Source organism: Microcaecilia unicolor, chromosome 6, assembly GCF_901765095.1.
Source record: "Microcaecilia unicolor chromosome 6, aMicUni1.1, whole genome shotgun sequence".
NCBI lineage: Eukaryota > Metazoa > Chordata > Amphibia > Gymnophiona > Siphonopidae > Microcaecilia > Microcaecilia unicolor.
Genome location: NC_044036.1, coordinates 45,263,446 through 45,284,824, shown reverse-complemented (window position 1 = coordinate 45,284,824; position 21,379 = coordinate 45,263,446). Strand labels below are relative to the sequence as shown.

Genomic DNA, 21,379 nt, shown 5'->3' with positions numbered 1-21,379 from the left:
AACACACTTTAGATGCGTCTCAATCTGCTTCTCCTTTCCCCTGGACCAACAATGGCTAGTGTTTCACATAGGGCACAACCCTCAGTGCTGCATCAGGGTCCAAGTATCTAGAGGCTATCAAAAATAGTAAACTTTAGATTATATTCTCAAACTTCACATGCAGTGGCGTAGGCGGTCCGCCCCGGGTGCACGCCGCTGGGGGGGTGTTGGCTCCGCTGGTTCCCTGCTCTCTCTGCCCCAGAACAGGTTACTTCCTGTTCCGGGGCACAGAGAGCAGGGAACCAGCAGAGCCGATGCAGCTCCCAGCGACGTGCACTCGGAACGGACCCGCCCTCCCTTCCGCCCACCTCCTTTCCTACTCTAGTGGTAAGAATGTGCTCTGGGGGGGGGGGGGGGTGCGCAGCGGCGAACCGGCCCGGGTGTCAGCCGCCCTCGCTGCGGCACTGTTCACATGTAAACCACTGCACAATTTACTACTTTCCAAGCGCTCTAAATCTAGGCTGCTTGTGCATTTTCTGCACGTGGTATATACTTCATGGAAAAGGGCTGTCTTATAATATTGTGCAGGGGTATGCATGCATGGAGTGTACACTCAAAATGTACTCCATTTTTGTTGGAGGCGGTGTAAATTTATGACACTTGGTGCTCGTCCTGGGTGCCTCATTTACAAAGGCATATGGGTAGCTTTTGAAAAATAGGCATCTTTTGGACTTTCTTCATAGGTGTCACGTTATAAAACTACCTCCACTATGGATATCCTGTGATCACCACCAGGAGAGTTTTCAAAAAGCCCTGGCTTGTCAGATTCCTATGTAGGTACCATGTTAACACATTTAAAGGGATTATAACTCAAAACGTAGACGAATGGTCACAGGTAAGAAAAAGAGAAAAGTCAACCTTTTTAATTAATAAAATGCAAAAAGAAAAGAAATGAGACCTTAAGAATAAGACCTAGAAAGAAGCAATAGGCCAAAAAAGACAAGTTAACATTTTTGGGACTCTACTACTGTTTCAAAGGGACATTAAGTCCAGTACAATGAAATATAAAAAAAATGTTTTATTGGCCATAGCTGTAATGGTAAATGTTTGAATTCCTGTGGGAGTTTTTTTTTTTTTGTTGTTGCTTTTTTGTTCCATTATATGTAATGCTAGTTTTGCTTATAGGGGCAGCGTTAAGCATTAGCCAGGTAAAGCACTGACTCGGGGTGCCAAAGCTCAACAACCTCAAAAACATATCTCATAAGTTCAGCCTTCACAGCAGTGAGAGGGTGCTGCTCTGCTCTCGCTACTCTCTTCCTTGAGGTGCTGGTGGTAGCAAAAGGAGGGAGAGCACAGTGGCGAAATCAAAGTAAAATGCTTTTATCACTGTTTAAAGTACAGCTGATGAACTGATGCACGGGGTCGAGCTAACCAAAAGGGAACTGATGCATTGGGGGGGGGGGGGGGGGGGGGGGAGCTGATAGGAGCACCAAAGCAAAAGTTGTCTCAGAGTGCCCCAACCCCTTGATCTGTCCCTGTGCTTATACATTTACTATGTTGGGTATATTGTGTTTTAATTGTTAGCTTGAATTGCTTTTGTGTGTGCACCAGTTGTATGTTTACACTCTAAAATATCAGCAGACTTTGGTACCATACAACAATTATAAATGTTATATTTCTGAGGAAACCCTGTAAAAAAAAAAAAAAAAAAAAAAACTAGTTAAACGTGTCTTACCAGTATTTGTTTTCTGCTGTCGCTCTACTATTGAATATTTTTGAGTCCAGCAGTTACTTTCTCCTTTGAGCTTCTAGTTTTCTTGAAACCGGGATTGGGATCTGGCATCAGTAGAGGGTGTGCTCAATCCCTCCAACATGCTCATAATTCTGTTTACATTTAATATGTCTAACATGTAAACATTTTTTTAATGGTAAATGTTATTTATGCAGGCTTTTGGCACTTCAGGAAGTGAGATTTTTTTCAGGATTTGTAAAAGTTTAATGAATACAGAGCCTTATATATTTTAGGTAGTTGGTAGAATGTTTTAGGGATGTCTGTTCTTGTCTGTGTGCAGTAGGTACTATGGTGTCATTTATTTTTTTTTGGGGGGGGGGGGATTTGACTCTTTTATAAATGTAAACCGCTGTGATCATGAATATTTAGGTGGTATAGAAAATTTTAATAAATGGGTAAATAAGCCTTAATTAGAAACTACTCAGATATCCCCCCCCCCCCCTAATTTAAATCACAGGGTCACAGTCACTAGTCCTTGGTCAAGGATCATGTAGGTTGGCTCTTTGTGGTATCCTGCAATCATGGATTTTAAACTGACCACTAGATGTTGCCATTACACAATAAGGATTACGCTTCCTTCCCATTCTCAGTTCTGATCAGTCTTTACTCAGGTAGCCAGACAACTCTTATTTCTCAGCATCTGTGCAACCATTCTGCACAAATGGGTTGTTATCCCTTCCTACCAGCAGGTGGAGGTAGAGAAAGGACCAAATTCTATCAGTGACATCACTGCTATAAGCTATGGTGCCCCCACAGAAGATTTCCGATATTTTTCTCTACCTTCAGCAGGTGGTAGGTTGCTGTTTGGTGCCCCTGAGTCCTTGGCCTAGCTCCCAACTTTGCCTGTCATTACCCCACAGCATGGTTGAGCCTAAGGGATGCTCCTAGGCATATGGATTTGTTTCGTGCCTATTCGAGTGTGGAGTTTGGCTTCGCAGATCCCAGTTCACACTTAATAGTACTCTCACCATATTTAAAACACTACCCACAGATAAAATTGTTATACCCAAATGTTTCGTACTATTGTTCTATCGCCCTATCATTTTCCCATTGTTACATTCGATTGTTCTATTCCCCTAATGATATTTTGACTTTGTCTTCCCATAACCCTCACAATGTAACCCATAATTGAACTGTAACAAATTGTATTTCCATCATTCACAATGTATTGTAAGCCACACTGAGCCCGCAAATAGGTGGGAAAATGTGGGATACAAATGCAATAAATAAATAAATACTAGTTGTGGCTTCGAGCTCTGTCCCCATTCCCCCCACTCCCGCCTTGGACACACCACAGGCTCCCACTGCAGCCCCAGTTTCCTTTTTTTTTTGGGGGGGGGGGGGGGGGGGGAAATCTGTCAGCTCTTCATTGAGTTAGGGAATAGAGCTGCTTTTGCTGCAACTACAGCTTTAAGAGCTCTGTTTAAAAAAAAAAAAAAAAAAAACACAGAGCTCAATTGGGGAAATCCCCTTTACTGTCTAGTGAGGGATTTCCCCAATTAGCACCCCAGGAGAACCTGAGGAGCATCGGGGCTGGCCAGACTTCGGGCTGAGGGAATCTCCCGAAGCTCGGCACCCCCCCCCCCCCCCCCCCCCCCCAGCAGCCCCCTCTCCTCTGCATCATGAGTGAAACAGCCATTGGCAGGGCTGTAGGTAGAGGACATACGCTCAGCTTAGAGGGAACAGTGCTGCCCAAATTCCATTATAGAGTCAAACATATAAAAGGCGAGTGTCATACTCACTCGCAAATGCGCAGTAGAGACTTCCCTCTCTGCCCCGCCCCTGCATCAATATGTGATGAGGGGGACGGGACAGAGCGGGAAGTCTGTACTGCGCATGCCGCAGACGTACTCGCAACCGCTCCACCCTCCCCCTTCACCCCCCCCCCCCCCCCCCCCCGAGGTCACTGCTACTGCTCCCCCCACCCGGAGTCGCCGCCACCGCCACCCCTCCACCTGGCCTGAGCACTGTCTTTCTTATTGAACTTACATCGCACCACGCAGACACAGCAGGCACATCAGCAAAGCTGCCGTCAGGAAGGGCTTCCTTCTCTGCCTGTGTCCCGCCCTCGCCACGTTACGTCACACGAGGGCGGGACACAGGCAGAGAAGGAAGCCCGTCCCGATGGCAGCTTTGCTGATGTGCCTGCTGTGTCTGCGTGGTGCGATGTAAGTTCAATAACAGACAGTGCTCGGGCCGGGGGGGGGGGCCTCGGAACCCCCCTCCATTCCAAAACTAGCCCATTTACACAGGCTCAACGGCTAGTAGTAGCATAATCCAGCATTGGCACACCTTTCATGTAGGTGTGTGTAGTTACACCAGCCATATTCCAGGTGGAACTGGGCACATGTTTATGTTTATTTTCTATACCGCCTGAGTGAACAAGGTGTTGTACAGGCTGCGTTTTCCCAGTTTAGGCCTTCCCTCGGAGAAGCCCTGGACTTCTGTGTGCAGGGGCAACATTTTCAGTTCTTGAGTTTTGCCTTTTGGCCTGGCTATGGCACCACACACCTTCTCTAAGGTTATGGTGGTGGTGGTTGCACACATGCAGTGCAAGGGGGTTTGGGTTCACCTGTACCCGGATGATTGTATGGTTTGGGCCACCTCGAGAGGAAATCTGTTCAAGCCGTGGCTCAGGTGTTTTCTCTTCTGGAGTCTTTGGGCTGGGTCATGAATTGATCCAAGAGTCACTTGGTGTCCTCTCAGGTGTTGGAGTACCTGGTGTTTGACACTGCCCAGGGGATGGTGTTCCTCCCGGAGGAGTGGGCACAAAAGCAGCAGTTGGTGCGAACTTCAGATACTCATAGTTTGGAACTACTTGCAACTTCCGGGCTCCATGGTAACATAGTAGATGGTGGCGGTGACTCTGGAGGTTGTTCCTTGGGCGGGGGCCCACATGCATCATCTGATTATTTCTGATTCAGAATCAGATTTGGTCTTTCCCTGGTATATGCAAGGTAGCGAATGCCACTCTGTGGTGTTTTGCTCGCTTGCTGCTCATTGCAGTTGTAGTGGCTAATAGGGCATGGATGTATTACAAAGGGACCTTCCATATCATCAAGCTGATCAATCCATAGACTGGTGGGTTGTGTCCATCTACCAGCAGGTGGAGATAGAGAGCAAACTTTTGCCTCCCTATATGTGGTCATGTGCTGCCGGAAACTCCTCAGTATGTTCTCTATCTCAGCAGGTGGTGGTCACACATCAGCAGCAGCTCTGGCTAGGCCTCCAAGCCTAATTTTTAGGTTTTGTTGAGTGCCTGGGGTTGAGGGCTCTTTTGAGCAAGTGCAAACCTGGTGGTGCCAGGTCCCTCCTTTTCTCCCCCCTCCCGCTGGCTCCGTTAAAAAAAAAAAAAAAAAAAAAAAAAAAAAAATTTGAACGGCCTTAAAGGCGTTTATTTCGACGTTTATTTAAGCGTCTATTGCAGCTACTCACTGAGACACCAGGTCGTTACGACTCGGAGCGGACAGCAGGTAATTTTTACCTTTTTATAGCGGGCGGGGTTCCCCGATTCTTCTCCTCGTGGCACATGGCGTCGGAGGGCGAGGGCACAAAGGGTCGCTCCCCGGGTCGCTCGAGCGCTTCTAGAGGGGATGCGGGGGTCTTCAAGCCGGATTCGCCCTTGGTGGGTGACAGTTTCGCGACCGATGCATGTCCCGGTCCTTCCTCCGGCGTGGCGGTCTTTCCCGCCATAAACGCCCATCCCCCGCTCCTCGCCTCCGCCATCTTGGCCGGCCACGCGGCTCGGACGGCTTCTTCTTGGGCCGCCCTTGAGGTTGGAGACATTAATGCCATGAACGCCCTTAATTTGGGCGACGGCACAGAAGCGGCTAAAGTTAAGAGCCGTTCTTCCCGCGCGGCTCCTTCGCGGAGTTTCGCGCCGGACGCCATTTTGGATGCGCAGCATGTCTCTCCCCCGCTGTTGCGAGCGCCGGTTGAGAGAGCGCCTAGGGCTGTTGCCCAGGCTGCGGAAGTGCACAGTCTGGGGGGTTTCTCCCCCGAGTTTGTTTTGCTGCTGCATCGGGCCTTCCTCATGCACAACGCTGCCCCCGCTCCCTCCTCTGGTAAAGAGGTTGAGGTTCCCAGAGGTAAACGCCCTCGGGTTGATTCCCAGGCCTTGGAGGAATTTGTCTCCTCCGATGTAGATGAGGGCAGCGTGTCTGGGGTCTCCCAACGGTCCTTTGCGGATTCCTTGGAGGAGACGGATCCCCGCTCGGATGGAGCGGATGACCCCTCTGCAGCGCGGCTTTTTCACCCGGAGGATTTGCCCAACCTGTTGTTACAGGCCATGGACACTTTGAAGATTTCCTCTCCGGAGGACGTCTCTCCCTCAGCCCCTGTTGGCTCTGCCATTATGCTGGGGACGAAGCGCCCGCCTAGAACCTTCCACGTGCATGATGCCATGCACACCTTAATTTCGGCTCAATGGGATGTCCCAGAAGCGAGCCTTAAAGTGGCTAGGGCTATGTCCCGCCTCTATCCTTTGGCTGTGAGTGAACGTGAGGCCTATCTGTGGCCTACCGTGGATTCTTTAATCACTGCGGTGACTAAGAAAACGGCATTGCCGGTGGAAGGTGGCACGGCCCTAAAGGACGCCCAAGACAGGAGATTGGAGGCGGCCTTAAGGTCGTCCTTTGAGGCGGCTGCTTTAAGTTTGCAGGCCTCAGTTTGCGGCTCCTATGTGGCCAGGGCGTGCCTGACTATGGTGCAGCGGGCTTTCCCCTCGGATCATTCCTTGAGGGATGATTGGCCAGCCCTGGAATCGGGCCTGGCCTATTTGGCAGACTTGCTGTATGATGTCTTGAGAGCCTCAGCTAAAGGCATGGCTCAGACTGTCTCTGCGCGGCGGTGGCTTTGGCTGAAACATTGGTCTGCTGACCACGCCTCAAAATCCCGCCTGGCTAGATTGCCTTTTAAAGGCAAGCTGCTCTTTGGGGTCGAGCTGGACAAAATCGTGACTGATCTCGGCACGTCTAAGGGCAAGAAGTTACCGGAGGTCAGGGCTCGGGCTAGTGCTCGTCCCGGTACCTCCAGAGGACGGTTTCAGGAAGCCCGTCGGTACCGCCCGGGCAGGTCGGGTGCTTCTGCCCCCTCTTCCTTTAAGAGGAAGTTCTCCCCCAAGCAGCATTCCTTTCGCAGAGACCGCCGTCCCGGAGGTGCTCCCTCCGGTCCTCCCCCAGGGTCTCGTACCCAATGACGGGGTATTGGTCCACGCCCCAGTGCAGATTGGAGGACGGCTGTCCTCGTTTCTGGGCGAGTGGACCACAATAACTTCAGACGCTTGGGTGCTGGAAGTCATCAGAGACGGCTACAAGCTAGAGTTCTGCCGACCCTTAAGAGACGGGTTTGTACTCTCTCCCTGCAAGTCTCCGGTCAAAGCTGTGGCAGTGCAGCAGACTTTGGACAATCTGGTCCGCCTGGGTGCGGTCGTTCCGGTGCCAGAAAGCCAGCTTGGCAAGGGGCGTTACTCCATTTACTTTGTGGTACCAAAGAAAGGAGGTTCTGTCCGGCCTATCCTCGACCTCAAAGGGGTCAATCGGGCCTTGAAAGTGCGGCACTTTCGCATGGAGACTCTCCGCTCTGTTATAGCGGCAGTGAAGGCAGGGGAGTACCTGGCATCCTTGGACATCAAGGAAGCGTACCTGCATATTCCCATCTGGCCTCCTCATCAACGCTTTCTGCGTTTTGCAGTCCTGGGCCGACACTTCCAGTTCAGAGCCCTCCCGTTCGGGTTGGCTACTGCTCCGCGGACCTTTTCCAAGGTAATGGTGGTCATAGCGGCCTTCCTGCGAAAGGAAGGAGTACAAGTCCATCCTTATCTGGACGACTGGTTGATCCGAGCCCCCTCTTATGCAGAGTGCGGCAGAGCTGTGGACCGGGTAGTTGCTCTTTTGAGCTCCCTGGGATGGATCATCAACTGGGAGAAGAGCCAGCTGCGCCCGACTCAGTCCCTGGAGTATCTGGGAGTTCGATTCGACACCCAAGTGGGCAGAGTGTTCCTGCCAGACAATCGGATTGTCAAGCTTCAGGCTCAGGTGGACCAGTTCCTAGTAGCCTCTCCTCTTCGGGCTTGGGACTATGTGCAGCTGTTGGGCTCTATGACGGCCACGATGGAAGTAGTGCCCTGGGCCAGGGCTCATATGAGACCACTACAACACTCTCTGCTGCAGCGCTGGACTCCGATGTCGGAGGATTATGCGGTGCGTCTTCCCTTGGATCCAGCAGTGCGCAAGGCGCTGAGCTGGTGGATGCAGACAGACAAGTTGTCTGCGGGAATGCCTCTGGTGTCCCCAGAGTGGATTGTCGTCACGACGGACACCTCGTTATCGGGCTGGGGAGCCCACTGCTTGGGAAGGACAGCGCAGGGGCTCTGGTCTCCTGCAGAGGCAAAGTGGTCTATCAACCTCCTGGAACTCAGAGCCATTCGGTTGGCGCTTTTGGAGTTCATCCCGGTACTGGTGTTGAAGCCTGTACGGGTCCTGTCGGACAATGCCACGGCTGTGGCCTATGTCAACCGCCAGGGAGGTACCAAGAGCGCCCCTCTAGCCAAGGAAGCTATGAGTCTATGCCAGTGGGCGGAAGCGAACCTGGAACAGCTGTCAGCGGCCCACATTGCCGGAGTCATGAATGTCAAGGCGGACTTTCTCAGTCGCCATACCTTGGAGCCCGGAGAGTGGCAGCTATCTGCTCAGGCGTTCTTGGACATCACGAAGCGCTGGGGCCAGCCGAGCCTAGATCTGATGGCGTCATCGGCCAATTGCCAAGTGCCGCGCTTCTTCAGCAGAGGACGGGACCCTCGATCCCTGGGAGTAGATGCTCTTCTCCAACAATGGCCGACACAAGAGCTTCTCTATGTGTTCCCGCCCTGGCCCATGTTGGGCAGGGTACTAGACCGGGTGGCAAAGCATCCCGGCAGGATAATCCTGGTGGGTCCGGATTGGCCCAGGCGTCCCTGGTATGCGGACTTGATCAGGCTCTCAGTCGACGATCCTCTGCGGCTGCCAGTGGAGCAGGGCCTGTTACATCAGGGTCCCGTGGTGATGGAGGATCCCTCCCCCTTTGGTCTTACGGCCTGGCTATTGAGCGGCAGCGTCTGAGGAAGAAGGGCTTCTCAGACAAGGTCATCGCCACTATGCTGAGAGCGAGGAAACGCTCTACTTCTACTGCTTACGCCAGGGTTTGGCGTATCTTTGCAGCGTGGTGTGAAGCAGGCTCTCTTTCTCCTTTCACTGCTCCAATTTCTTCAGTGTTGGCGTTCCTGCAAGAAGGTCTGGACAAAGGCCTGTCGCTCAGTTCCCTTAAGGTCCAGGTAGCGGCTCTGGCTTGCTTCAGGGGCCGCCTGAAGGGTGTTTCCCTGGCTTCGCAGCCAGATGTGGTGCGCTTTCTCAAGGGAGTTAATCACCTGCGCCCTCCTCTGCACTCAGTGGTGCCTGCGTGGAATCTCAACCTGGTGCTGAGAGCATTGCAGAAGCCGCCGTTTGAACCCTTGTCAAGGGCATCTCTGAAAGACCTGACGTTGAAAGCAGTCTTTTTGGTGGCTATCACTTCAGCCAGAAGAGTTTCCGAGCTCCAGGCGCTCTCATGTCGAGAGCCTTTTCTACAGTTCACTGAGGCAGGAGTGACTATTCGCACAGTGCCTTCCTTCCTGCCCAAGATTGTTTCTCGCTTCCATGTGAATCAGCAGCTATGTCTCCCTTCCTTTCGTAGGGAGGACTACCCAGAGGAGTACTCTGCTCTTAAATATCTGGATGTGAGACGAGTCATCATCAGATACTTGGAAGTGACCAATGATTTCCGGAAATCGGATCATCTGTTTGTCCTGTATTCAGGTCCTCGTAGGGGTCTGCAGGCTGCTAAGCCTACAGTGGCAAGATGGGTCAAGGAAGCCATTGCAGCGGCTTATGTGGCCGCGGGGAAGGTGCCGCCTATCCAGCTGAAGGCTCACTCTACAAGAGCTCAGGCGGCCTCGATGGCAGAGGCCGGTTCCGTCTCCTTGGAAGAGATATGCAAGGCGGCAACTTGGGCTTCGGCCCATACATTCTCCAAGCATTACCGCTTGACTGTGGCTGCTCGGGCGGAGGCCCGGTTTGGAGCTTCAGTGTTGCGGTCAGGGATTTCTATGTCCCGCCCTGGGTGAGTACTGCTTCGGTACATCCCACCAGTCTATGGATTGATCAGCTTGATGATATGGAAGGTAAAATTATGTATAATCATACCTGATAATTTTCTTTCCATTAATCATAGCTGATCAATCCATAGCCCCTCCCAGATATCTGTATTGTTTTTATTCTGGTTGCATTTCAGGTTCAAGTTTAGTCTTCAGTTACTTCAGAAAGACTTCGTGTTCAAGTTTTTTCACTTGGATTCTTCAAGAGTTAAGACGAGTTTGTGTTACAGTGAGCTGCTGCATTCCTCTCCCCTCCGTTTTACGGGGCTGGATTGAGACTTAAAATTCTGCCGGCACTCCCTCCCGCTTCGTGCGGCTGTAGGGCAGTTTTGTACCCCTCCCGCTTCGGCGGTGTTAGGGTCAGTCAGCTCCTCCCGCGGTTGCGGTTGCAGGATAAGCCAGATCCCCCCGCATCGGCGGGTGTGGTGTCCCTCCCCCGCTCCGCGGGGATGAGCTGGACGGATTCCCCTCCCCCACTTGTGTGGGGATGAGCTGGGTTAATTCCCCTCCCCCGTTTCGGCGGTGGTGAGCTGGGCAGAGTGTCCCTTCGTGGGTGTAATTCTCTAAGTGCTGAGTCCTGCGGATGGAGCTTTGATATCGACATACTGAGGAGTTTCCGGCAGCACATGACCACATATAGGGAGGCAAAAGTTTGCTCTCTATCTCCACCTGCTGGTAGATGGACACAACCCACCAGTCTATGGATTGATCAGCTATGATTAATGGAAAGAAAATTATCAGGTATGATTATACATAATTTTACCTTTTGCTTTGGCTGATGCATACTGAAATCTTCCAGGGGGCACCACAGCTTATACTGGCGATGTCAGTGGTAGAATTTAATCTTTTCTCTACCTCAATCTGCTGGATGGATGTGCCAAATGGAAAACCAATCGAGTCAAACCACTCAAGGACTTCAGGAGAATGTATCATCAGTCTGAGAGGAGCTCAGAGACTATTGGTGATTCTCCTATTTAGGTTTGAAGAAGGGCCAAAGAACTGTCTTTCTGAAGAGTTTTCACCAAAGGCGGTGTACAGGTCTAGCTTCACGTAAAACATGCACAATTTTGTTAACAGTATAGCAACAGTAAAATGATCAAATATAAGCATAAATACAAGGTAAACTTGAAGATGGGCAAATTATAGACATTATTAGAAATAATGTGATGACAATGTCAGAAATTAACACATTAAAACAGCCTAGTGGAATAATCATATAATAGAAATATGATACATCCTATTAGCATGGAGGAACAATCACTTAACACAGATCACATACTTAAGATGTTGACACAATATAAATGACCAATATAAATTAGCACTTAGAGAATCTTCTGATAGGTATAATCAGGCCTTGGCCTTGACAAATTTTCACTAAATCTAGTAGCCAGCCCAAAAGCTGCGGAGTTATCTCTAGCTTCTTCCCCCCTATCCTTCCAACATTCTCCCCATTGAAGTTGGGGGAGGGGAGGGAGATCCCCTTCCAGATCAACAATGGCTCTTTTAGAAAGTGACTTACTAAGGCTCTTTCCCTATTTCATTTTTGTGGTCAAAGAAACTTTAGTAAATCAGCTCTTTACAGTGCCTCTGCAAATCACTGGCAAAAGCCAGTAGTCTCTCTTCCCAAAGCATGTTATCAGTTGTGTGACAGCACCCTCTAGTTAGGTGAAACAAAGAGGCAATTGTCTCTGTTTCATGTGTCACCAAAGCCTTGGTCCCCACCACTCTTTTTCTCACTTTCACATACCCCCCCCCCCCCCCCCGACTTCACCCGGTCTCTCTACCACTCATAACCCCCATCCCTGTGGACTTCACCCAGTATCTGTCACTTGCACATTTACCCCCCCCCCCCCCCCCCAAAAAAAAAAAAAAAAAAACTTCGGCTGGTCTCTCTGTCGCTTGCACTTACCCCCCTCCCCCCCCCCCCCCCCCCCCCACACACACACAGGGACTTCACTGAGTCTCTATTTCTCTCTTTTTTTTTTTTTTTCTCCTCTCTCTGTCTGCTACATATTCTCCTCGCCTCACAGACTGCCTTTTCAGAAGAAACAGCATGCTTCCTAGTCCCTGCTGCAGTTCAGCTCTCATGTAAACTTGAGTCATGCGGTACAGGAAGTTCAGGCTGGTCTTGCAGTTTTATGTCCTGCAACACTCGAAGCGAGAGTCCCAAACTTTGTGCACTATGTAGCTCAAGCTTACATAGAAAGCCAAATCACAGCTCAGAAACAAAAAAACATTTTTTTTGAGGTAGTGTTACAAAAGAACACTAAAATTCGGAGGGCATTACATCCTGGACACCAGTGTGCAATTTCTAGGTGACCTTGGTGCCTGGGATTTTTTGAGCCCTAGGTTTAGTATATAACACAATCACTATACATATTCGTTAAAAAAAATTTAATTTACTTAGTGGATCTTCAGAGGAATTTGTCAGACAAGAGTGACCCTTCATGAATAATAAACACCTTTAATCATCAGGTCAACTTTTAAACCCTCTAACTTCATGATATATTTCTTTCACTTCATCAGTGTAAACAGTCTTCAATTATAGTAACTGATTATTTTAACTGTAACATGGATTCATACTGAGTTGTCTGCTGATCTGTTTGAAATGCTTGACAGCATTACAACTATTGTCACGCTGATTTAAGCAGATAAGTAAAGACATGATGTTAAAGTAATTGAAGTTTGTTTGCACTGATGAAGTGAAATAAATATTTAATGGAGTGGAGGAGTAGCTTAGTGATTATTGCAGCAGAAAAGGGTCATGTTAAGGTCTATAATGTTAGTGCCTTGGCTGCTTTTGTATCTCATCTAAGATTAAAAAGACTTGTAAAAGCTTCAAGGTGGAGTTTAGTCTTTAAGTTCATATCCCATTAGTGTGTGAATACCTAACCCTGGATGTGACAGCAAGATAGGTCCTCGGACAATCTGTCTTCTATCAATGCAGAGGTAGCCAAGATTGAGATGGGCTCTGCATTTTTGGCAGATGCCTTGTACAATCTCCTGAGAGCATCCTCCAGGACCTTAGCTTTGGGGGTTGCGGTCCGCCGCTCCATATGGTTGTGGGGTTGGTCGGCGGATGCGGCCCCCAAATCTAAGTTGAGCAAGTTTCCCTTCGGGAGTTCTCTGTTGTTTGGGGAAGATTTGGATAAATTGGTGCGTACTTTGGGTGATACGAATGTTCCTCGTCTCCCAGAGGATAGGCCTCGCCCAACTAGTCGAGGTTCCTTGTTTGGCCGTGGACGGTCGAGGGATTTCCGTAGGTTTCGCACTGGCCGGGGAGCTCGGGTTCAGAGGTCCAGGTTTTTCCAGAGAATTCAGTCCTTTCGAGGTTTCCGTAGGGGAAGTCGGGACTCAAGCACCCCTTTCTGCTCCCCTTCCTTACCAATGAAGGGGCGAGGGTCTCTCCACTGAACCCTGTAGGAGCTCGTCTGTCACAGTGCTTTCACAGGTGGGCTCACGTAACCTCCGACCAGTGGGTCTTGGAAATTATTCGAGATGAGTATGCCTTAGAATTCGCCAGGCCTCTTTCAGGCGCCTTTCTGGAGTCTCCCTGTCGCTCTCGCCTCAAAGCGGGAGCGTTACGGGACACCTTACAGAGGTCTTGGACCTTCATGCCATTTGCCCAGTTCCTTCTTCAGAGTGCAGACAAGGCCGGTATTCCATTTACTTTGTGGTCCCCAAGAAGGAGGGCTCCTTCCGTCCTATTTTGGATCTCAAAGCCGTCAATCAGGCTCTCAAAGTCACAAATTTTTGAATGAAGACCCTTCAGTCGGTCATCATTGCCGTCCATACGGGAGAGTTTTTAACAGCCTTAGATCTGATGGAAGCTTATCTGCACATTCCTATACGGCCCGGTTACCAGAAGTTCCTTCGGTTTGCCATTCTGGGCCAGCATTTTCAGTTTCGGGCTCTGCCGTTCAGGTTGGCTACAGTGCTTTGCACTTTCACCAAGGTCATGGTAGTAGTGGCGGCGGCCCTCAGGAAGCAGGGATTCTAGTCCACCTATACTTGGACGACTGGCTCATCAGAGCAAAATCTTATCAGGAGAGTGTGCAGGTCACAGGCCGGGTGATGAGTTTCCTGCAGTCCCTCGGTTGGGTGGTCAACTCAGCCAAGAGCCGTCTGGTACCGTCACAGTCCCTGGAGTATTTGGGGGTTACCTTCGGCACGGCGCAGGGACGGATTTTCCTTCCCCAGAGCAGGGTGCTCAAGCTGCTATCTCAGGTTCAGGGGTTACTTCACAAACACGGCCTCTGTGCTCGGGATTATCTTCAAGTTCTGGGTTCCATGGCAGCGACGATAGAGGTAGTTCCCTGGGCCAGGACTCACATGAGGTCTCTCCAATCTTCCCTATGGTCCAGATGGTCCCCTCAGATGGATTCCCTTTATGTGAGGTTGCCCCTGCATTCCCATGAGCGTTGCAGCCTCTTCTGGTGGTTGCGGGAGAGCAGTCTCACCAGGGGAATGCCACTGGAGTCTCCCCAGTGGATAGCGTTAACTACCGATGCCAGCCTACAGGGCTGGGGAGCCCATTGCTTAGGCAAGCTTGCGCAGGGGCTCTGGTCTCCCATGGAAGGGTCCTAGTCCATCAGTTGGTTAGAGACCAGGGCAATTCGTCTAGCTCTGGAGGAGTTTCGTTCCCTCATAGTGGGCAAAGCGGTGCGGATACTATCAGACAATGCCACGGCTGTGGCCTACGTCAGCCGCCAGGGGGGAATGAAGAGTCGACTCTTGCAATGGGAGGCGGCGAGTTTCATGGCATGGGCGGAGCTTCACCTGACCGCCATCTCATCTTCCCAGTGGCAGGAGCTGAAAACTTTCAGACAGACTTTCTCAGTCGTCACATCCTCGATCCATGGGAATGGTCTTTCAGCCCTCGGGCGTTTCAATTGATAGTGGATCAGTGGGGCGTTCCAGTCCTGGATCTTCTGGCGGCCTCGTCATCCGTGGTACGCAGACCTTCAGTGCCTTCATTCTGTGCCTTCTCTTTGTCTCCTCTTTGTCTCAAGGTCTTCTGTTGCAAGGCCCAGTCTTTCATCCAGATCGAGCTCGATTTTGTGTTATGGCCTGGCCCTTGAACGGGGTTGCTTAACCAAGAGAGGTTATTCCGCTTCGGTGATTTCTACCATGCTCCGGTTGCGTCATCTGTCTATGTCCCTGAATTATATTTGTACCTGGAGGATTTTTGAGGCTTGGTGTGCAGATGGTTGTATTTCTCCCTTCCGGGCTTTGGTGGCGGAGATTTTGGATTTTTTGTAGTGTAGCTTTGATAAAGGCTTGTCTCTCTCATCCCTTAAGGTACAGATGGCGGCACTGTCCTGTTTCCGAGTCCGGGTGCGAGGTAAGTTATCAGCTATTCTTCCTGATGATTCACGTTTCTTGAAAGGGGTCAGCCTTCTTCGTCCACCAGTCATAGCTGCCTTTCCGGCTTGGGATCTCAACCTGGTGCTTTCCACACTGATGGGTCCTACCTTTGAGCCGTTGTCTTCTTGTTCCCTTAAGGACTTAACTCTTAAGACCGTGTTTTTGGTGGCCATTGCTTCTGCTCGGAGAGTCTCGGAGCTGCAAGCCTTTTCCTGTAGGCCTCCGTTTTTGGAGTTTTCTAAGGAGCACGTGGTTTTGCACCCAGTGCCTTCTTTCTTATCTAAGGTACTGTTATGGTTTCATCTCTCCCAGTCGGTCTTCCTCAGGTACGGGGTCTCAGAGGAAGCTGCGTATGTTAGACATTAAGAGAGTTCTTAAACGCTATCTGAGGGTTACTGACGACTTTCGGTGCACAGATCATCTGTTTGTACTCCAGGCCGGTTTGCGTAAGGGTTTGGCCGCCTCTAAGCCCACTATTTCTCGGTGGCTCAAAGAGATTGATAGCTTCTGCTTGCTTGCTGGGAGAATGGTCCCGGAAGGTGTTAAGGCTCACTCCGCAAGGGGCCAAGAAGCTTCTTGGGCAGAGCGATTCTTGGTGCCACCCGCAGACATTTGTAAGGCGGCAACGTGGGCCTTTCTGCGTTCCTTTTCTAGACACTATAGACTGGATGTACAGTGTCAGCAGGAGGCGATTTTTGCAACTTGAGTGCTCATAGCGGGTTTGCTGGAGTCCCTCCCTTAGGTCTACTGCTTTCTTACTTCCCATCAGTCGAACCCAGGGCTGGTCCGGAGGGACGCTAAAGAAGGAGAAATTAGACCTTACCTGCTAATTTGCTTTCCTTTAGTCCCTCCGGATCGGCCCAGGTCCCTCCCGTGTTCTTTGAAGAGTGATTGTTTGTACATAGTTCCGGAGTTCTACGACGGAGTTGCTCTTCAAGTTGACAGTTTATTTATTATTTTAAAACAAACAAACAAAAAAAACCAGAACCCTGTTAAGCCATACCTCTTCACCTTGGCGCAGTTGTTGGTGAGCTTTGCTGCACGGCTTTGCCGTCCTTCAAGCATGGTTTGTGACTGCTGGCTGCTTAGATTCAATAGGCCACAGAAGGTTGGGGTCTTTCTCTTCTTTCCTGCTTTGTTAGTCAAATACTGAGGCTAGGGTCACATGGCCAGGGCTCTTATTGGCTCTCTAGAGTCAGACGTTTCTCAGTCTCCACCTGCTGGAAGGCATGCACAACCCATCAGTCCAACCCTGGGCCGGTCCGGAGGGACTAAAGGAAAGCAAATTGGCAAGTAAGGTCTAATGGAGATAACGTGTCAAATATCCGAGTGGGTGCTCACCTGGCAGCAGTGACCATCAAACGGTTTGGTTTGATATTACAGCTAAAGTGGAGAGCGGCCACTCAAAACTCAAAGTTCTGGATTTCAAGCGTGCTGACTTTAGTAAACTGGAGGAATACCAGAGGAAGGAGATGATGGGCTGGGAGGAAATACAAGAAGTGGAAGGACAGTGGTCCAGGCTGAAAGAAACTATAAATAGGGCCACGAACCTTTATGTAAGGAAAGTAAATAAAAGCAAGAGAAAAAGGAAACCGATATGGTTCTCCAAACAAGTGGCTGAGAAAATAAAGGCTAAAGAGTTGGCGTTCCAGAAATACAGAAAAACTCAAGAAAAGGAAAACGAGGAGGAATACCGGATGAAACTGAAAGAAGCCAAGAGAGAGAGATGTCTGGCGAAAGCAGAAGAACGAATGGCTAGAAATGTAAGGAGGGGTGACAAAAATTTCTTCAGGTATATAAGTGAAAGGAGAATGACTAAAAAGGGAATTTTGAGACTAAAGGATACTGCACTTAGGGAATAGAAATCCTCGGGAGACGTATGTGTTAGGCGGGGAGAATCTGATAGGTACGGACGGGGCGAGAGATCTTGGGGTGATAGTATCTGAGGATCTGAAGGCGACGAAACAGTGTGACAAGGCGGTGGCCGTAGCTAGAAGGTTGTTAGGCTGTATAGAGAGAGGTGTGACCAGCAGAAGAAAGGGGGTGTTGATGCCCCTGTATAAGTCGTTGGTGAGGCCCCACCTAGAGTATTGTGTTCAGTTTTGGAGGCCGTACCTTGTGAAGGATGTAAAAAGAATTGAAGTGGTGCAAAGAAAAGCTACGAGAATGGTAAGGGATTTGCGTTACAAGACGTGTGAGGAGAGACTTGATGAACTGACCATGTATACTCTGGAAGAAAGGAGAAACAGGGGTGATATGATACAGACATTCAAATATTTGAAAAGTATTAATCCGCAAATGAACCTTTTCCGGAGATGCAAAGGAGGTAGAACGAGAGGACATGAAATGAGATTGAAGGGGGGCAGACTCAAGAAAAATATCAGGAAGTATTTTTTCACGGAGAGAGTAGTAGATGCTTGGAATGCCCTCCCGCGGGAGGTGGTGGAAATGAAAACGGTAACAGAATTCAAACACGCGTGGGACAAACATAAAGGAATCCTGTTCAGAAGGAATGGATTCTAAGGAGCTTAGCCGAGATTGGGTGCCAGAGCCGGTGGTGGGAAGAGGGGCTTGTGGTTGGGAGGCAGGGATAGTGCTGGGCAGATTTATACGGTTTGTGCCAGAGCCGGTGGTGGGAGGAGGGGCTAGTGGTTGGGAGGCGGGGATAGTGCTGGGCAGACTTACACGGTCTGTGCCCTGAAAAGGACAGGTACAAATCAAGGTAAGGTATACACAAAAAGTAGCACATATGAGTTTATCTTGGTGGGCAGACTGGATGGACCATGCAGGTCTTTTTTTGCCGTCATCTACTATGTTACTATGTATGTAATTTCTCCATATACAGTACTATAGAATGACGCAGGGATATAGTTTGTCCCTATCCCCGTGAGCTCTGTTGTATCCCATCCACACAAGCCTCGAACAGTTCTGATTTTATATATCATTTTATTAAAGAATAAAAAGAAACAATATTCTGTACAAGTGTCATTTTTGTAAATCACAAACAATACGGAACAAGGATCAACAAAATCCCTGTTTCCCTTCACAAATATCCCTTCCACTATCAGGAAGACTGAACAACCAAAATTTACTACAGAATGCTACATAGAAAGTTCATGTACTCACTGGCCCCTATACCTACAGTATTACTCAACTATGCCATTTCTGGATAATATATATTGACTCTGGTCTTCCATATCTGTCAATTTCATTGAAGTCTTATCCTTTTCAATATTAATTCATTCTACATTAAATACATGTTCCTTAGTGTCAGCTTCCACTGTTGTGAACAAATGGGTTGCTATCCCCCTCCTAGTAGCAGATGGGGTAGAGAAAACTGAATTCTACCAGTGACATCACTGTGTAAGCTGTGTTGTTCCCTGGATCAATCCAGTATTTTTCTCTTATTTGTTGGCCTGGGCGGTATCCCCTGAGGAAATCTGCAGGGCAGCAACATGGTTGTCACTTCATTCTTTTGTGAAGCACTACAGGTTGGCTGTGCTGGCCAGAGCCCGCTTGGACTTTGGCAGAGCAGTAATTCGGGGGGCCTTGTCCCCCACCCAATATTTCTGCTTTGGTACATTCCATTGGTTCAGGACAGTGGAAGCTGACTCTAAGAAAGGAGAAATTGCTCTGTGTTCCCTTGCAGTTCATTTGCAAATAAATGAATAAACAAAGGACCAATTCGCTCCCCAGCGGGCCTTGGGCACATGTTTTGGCAGTGGCCGTGTGTCCTGGATTTTTGGAGGCGGGTGGCTAGGCATGTGTCGGTTATTTGGGGAGTGAATTGGAAGCCCCATGCCTCTCAGTTATTTGATCTCTTTAAGCTGCTGACGCCTGGAGCAGTGGGGCTTAAACCCTTCTTGAAGAGAGCGACCCTTATGGGCAAGAAAGTTATACTTCACCAATGGATAGTAGCAGAGCCCCCAACTCTCCAGCAGTGGAGGTCTAGGATGATTTCTTTGTGTGCACTGGAGCGTAGGGGGGTGGGGGATCTAGCCTCACCTAAAGGTGATGCCTTCTGTAGACGGTGGGCACCTTTCTGGGATTCTTTGACCCCAGTGGCATGCAGCAGGATTTTGAATTGCTGATTGGTACACCATGGTGATTCCCCGGGGGGGGGGGGGGGGAGAGAGGGGTTGGGGGGAGTGTATAGGGAGGGATTAGATGGGAGAGGGTTAGGTTTGTGTATTAGAAATCAGAGGTGCTGGGGGGTTTTGCACTTGTGTTTAGAGGGTGCAGAACATCCTGTAATTGATAACTGTTTACTGTTGTACGACTATGAGGTATTGCTCTATATTGGATGCAATTGCTCTGTCATTGACAACTATGATTGAGTCCAAATTGACGCAATGCCAAAATTGAAGATGACAAAGATGATCCCTGTTAGAGGTAGAAGTATCGAATAAGGGGCCATAAGAGTCAAGGCCCTTTGTGGTGGGTTATGTGGAGGGGTTTATTTCTTTGGTTGCTGCAACATTGTGCACGACCCTCCAATTTGATTGTGGGTGAGTGTTGGATGCGGGAAGGGATGGGGTGGGAGGTGGAGGGGACAAAATGTAAAACTGTTAGGTGATGTTGGTAGTATTGTTGACATGTTGTGTGTTCTGTTTGTTTTTATTTGAACAGTTGTACAAGTGATATTATCACCAATAAAAATGATTTAACAAAAAAAAAAAAAAACAAAGGACCAATTCTAATTGTGATTGACAGCCATACCGGGTTCCCATGAGATGGCTATTCCTTGGTATATGCAGGGTAGCGAGTGCCATTCTGTGGTGTTTTGATTGGTGGCTTATCATTGCAGCTACAGTGGTTCATGGGACTGGGTATGTTACAAAAAGAGACCTTCTGCTGCTTGGGCAGATGCATACTGGATTGTTCCAGGGAGCACACAGTTTATACAGTGATGTCACTGGTAGAATTCAGTTTTCTATACCTTCATTTGCTGGTCGAGGGGATAACAACCCATTGGTTCATAACAATGTTGCTGACTAAAGAAAACAAAATTATCAGGTAAGACGTAAGTTCTCCTTTTAAGGAATGATGCAGATTATTATAAAACCTTTATCATATTTAAAAATATTCATGTTTAAGTGGTTATGAATACATTTTCCACAAGTTGACATGTATTTCATTTAATATATATGGGAACAATTATTCACTAAATACTCAAGTATTCAAAAAGAAAAGTTAAAACCATTGCAATTTACTTTGGAATTTAAAATTACTTTCATGGATTATAGAATTACCAGCAGGTGGCAGCAAAGGGTAGCTAATGGAGTTGTTGGATATTTGAGAAGTCAGTACGGAAAGTTTGATTTTTCTCATTTTATTTGAAATGTGGTTAAATATTAAACAACAGGTAGACATATGTAGAATATATATATTTTGATCAGTTATTGTCAATCTGTAAAACCTTGTAAATGTTTAACATGCATTGCCCCCTCATCCCCACCTTCAAGGTTTTTTATTATTATTTGGCATACTTTAGTTCAGGTTTTATAAGATGTGCTTCCACAATCCAAAGCAATAGTCCTATGAAACTTTCATATATAAAAAAAGGGGAAATTGTAGCCTCTCAAATCAGATTCCTAAATAAAATCCATGTTTTTGAATATATATGCAAAATCTATGCAAAAAACATAGTTGGGTGAAATCCTTTCTAACAGGGGTATTGTCTGTCTTAACCATAGTCCCCAGAGAAACAGAAATAGACATAAAAAGGGTACTCAAAGTTGCTGCGGGTTATGCTCCTAATGAAGCATCGGCGAAACAGGAGCTCGCTGTAGAGCATACCCAGTAGTTTGAGCCACACATCAGATAAAGTGCCTTTGTATCTCTAACAGAGAATTAGATAAGAGGATAGTCTGTATAAAATCCTTTTTTTTAAAAATTAAAACAATATAAAAAGAGGCATATATGAAGAGTTGTTTTTTTTTTTTTACTTATGACGATGTTAGGAATGGATCCTCAGAAGCTTAGCTGAAATTGGGAGGCAGAGCAGGTGGGGGGAAGAGGGGTTGGTGGTTGGGAGGCTAGGATAGGGGAGGGCAGACTTATACGGTCTGTAC

At 48.6% G+C, this 21,379-nt stretch overlaps 1 protein-coding gene across 2 annotated transcripts in view; it reads left to right on the top strand.

Moving 5' to 3' along the window:
* The window catches only part of GNG12 (G protein subunit gamma 12), a 114,630-nt gene that overhangs the window by 29,484 nt on the left and 63,767 nt on the right, over positions 1–21,379 (top strand). The gene's annotated exons all lie outside the window — the stretch shown is intronic.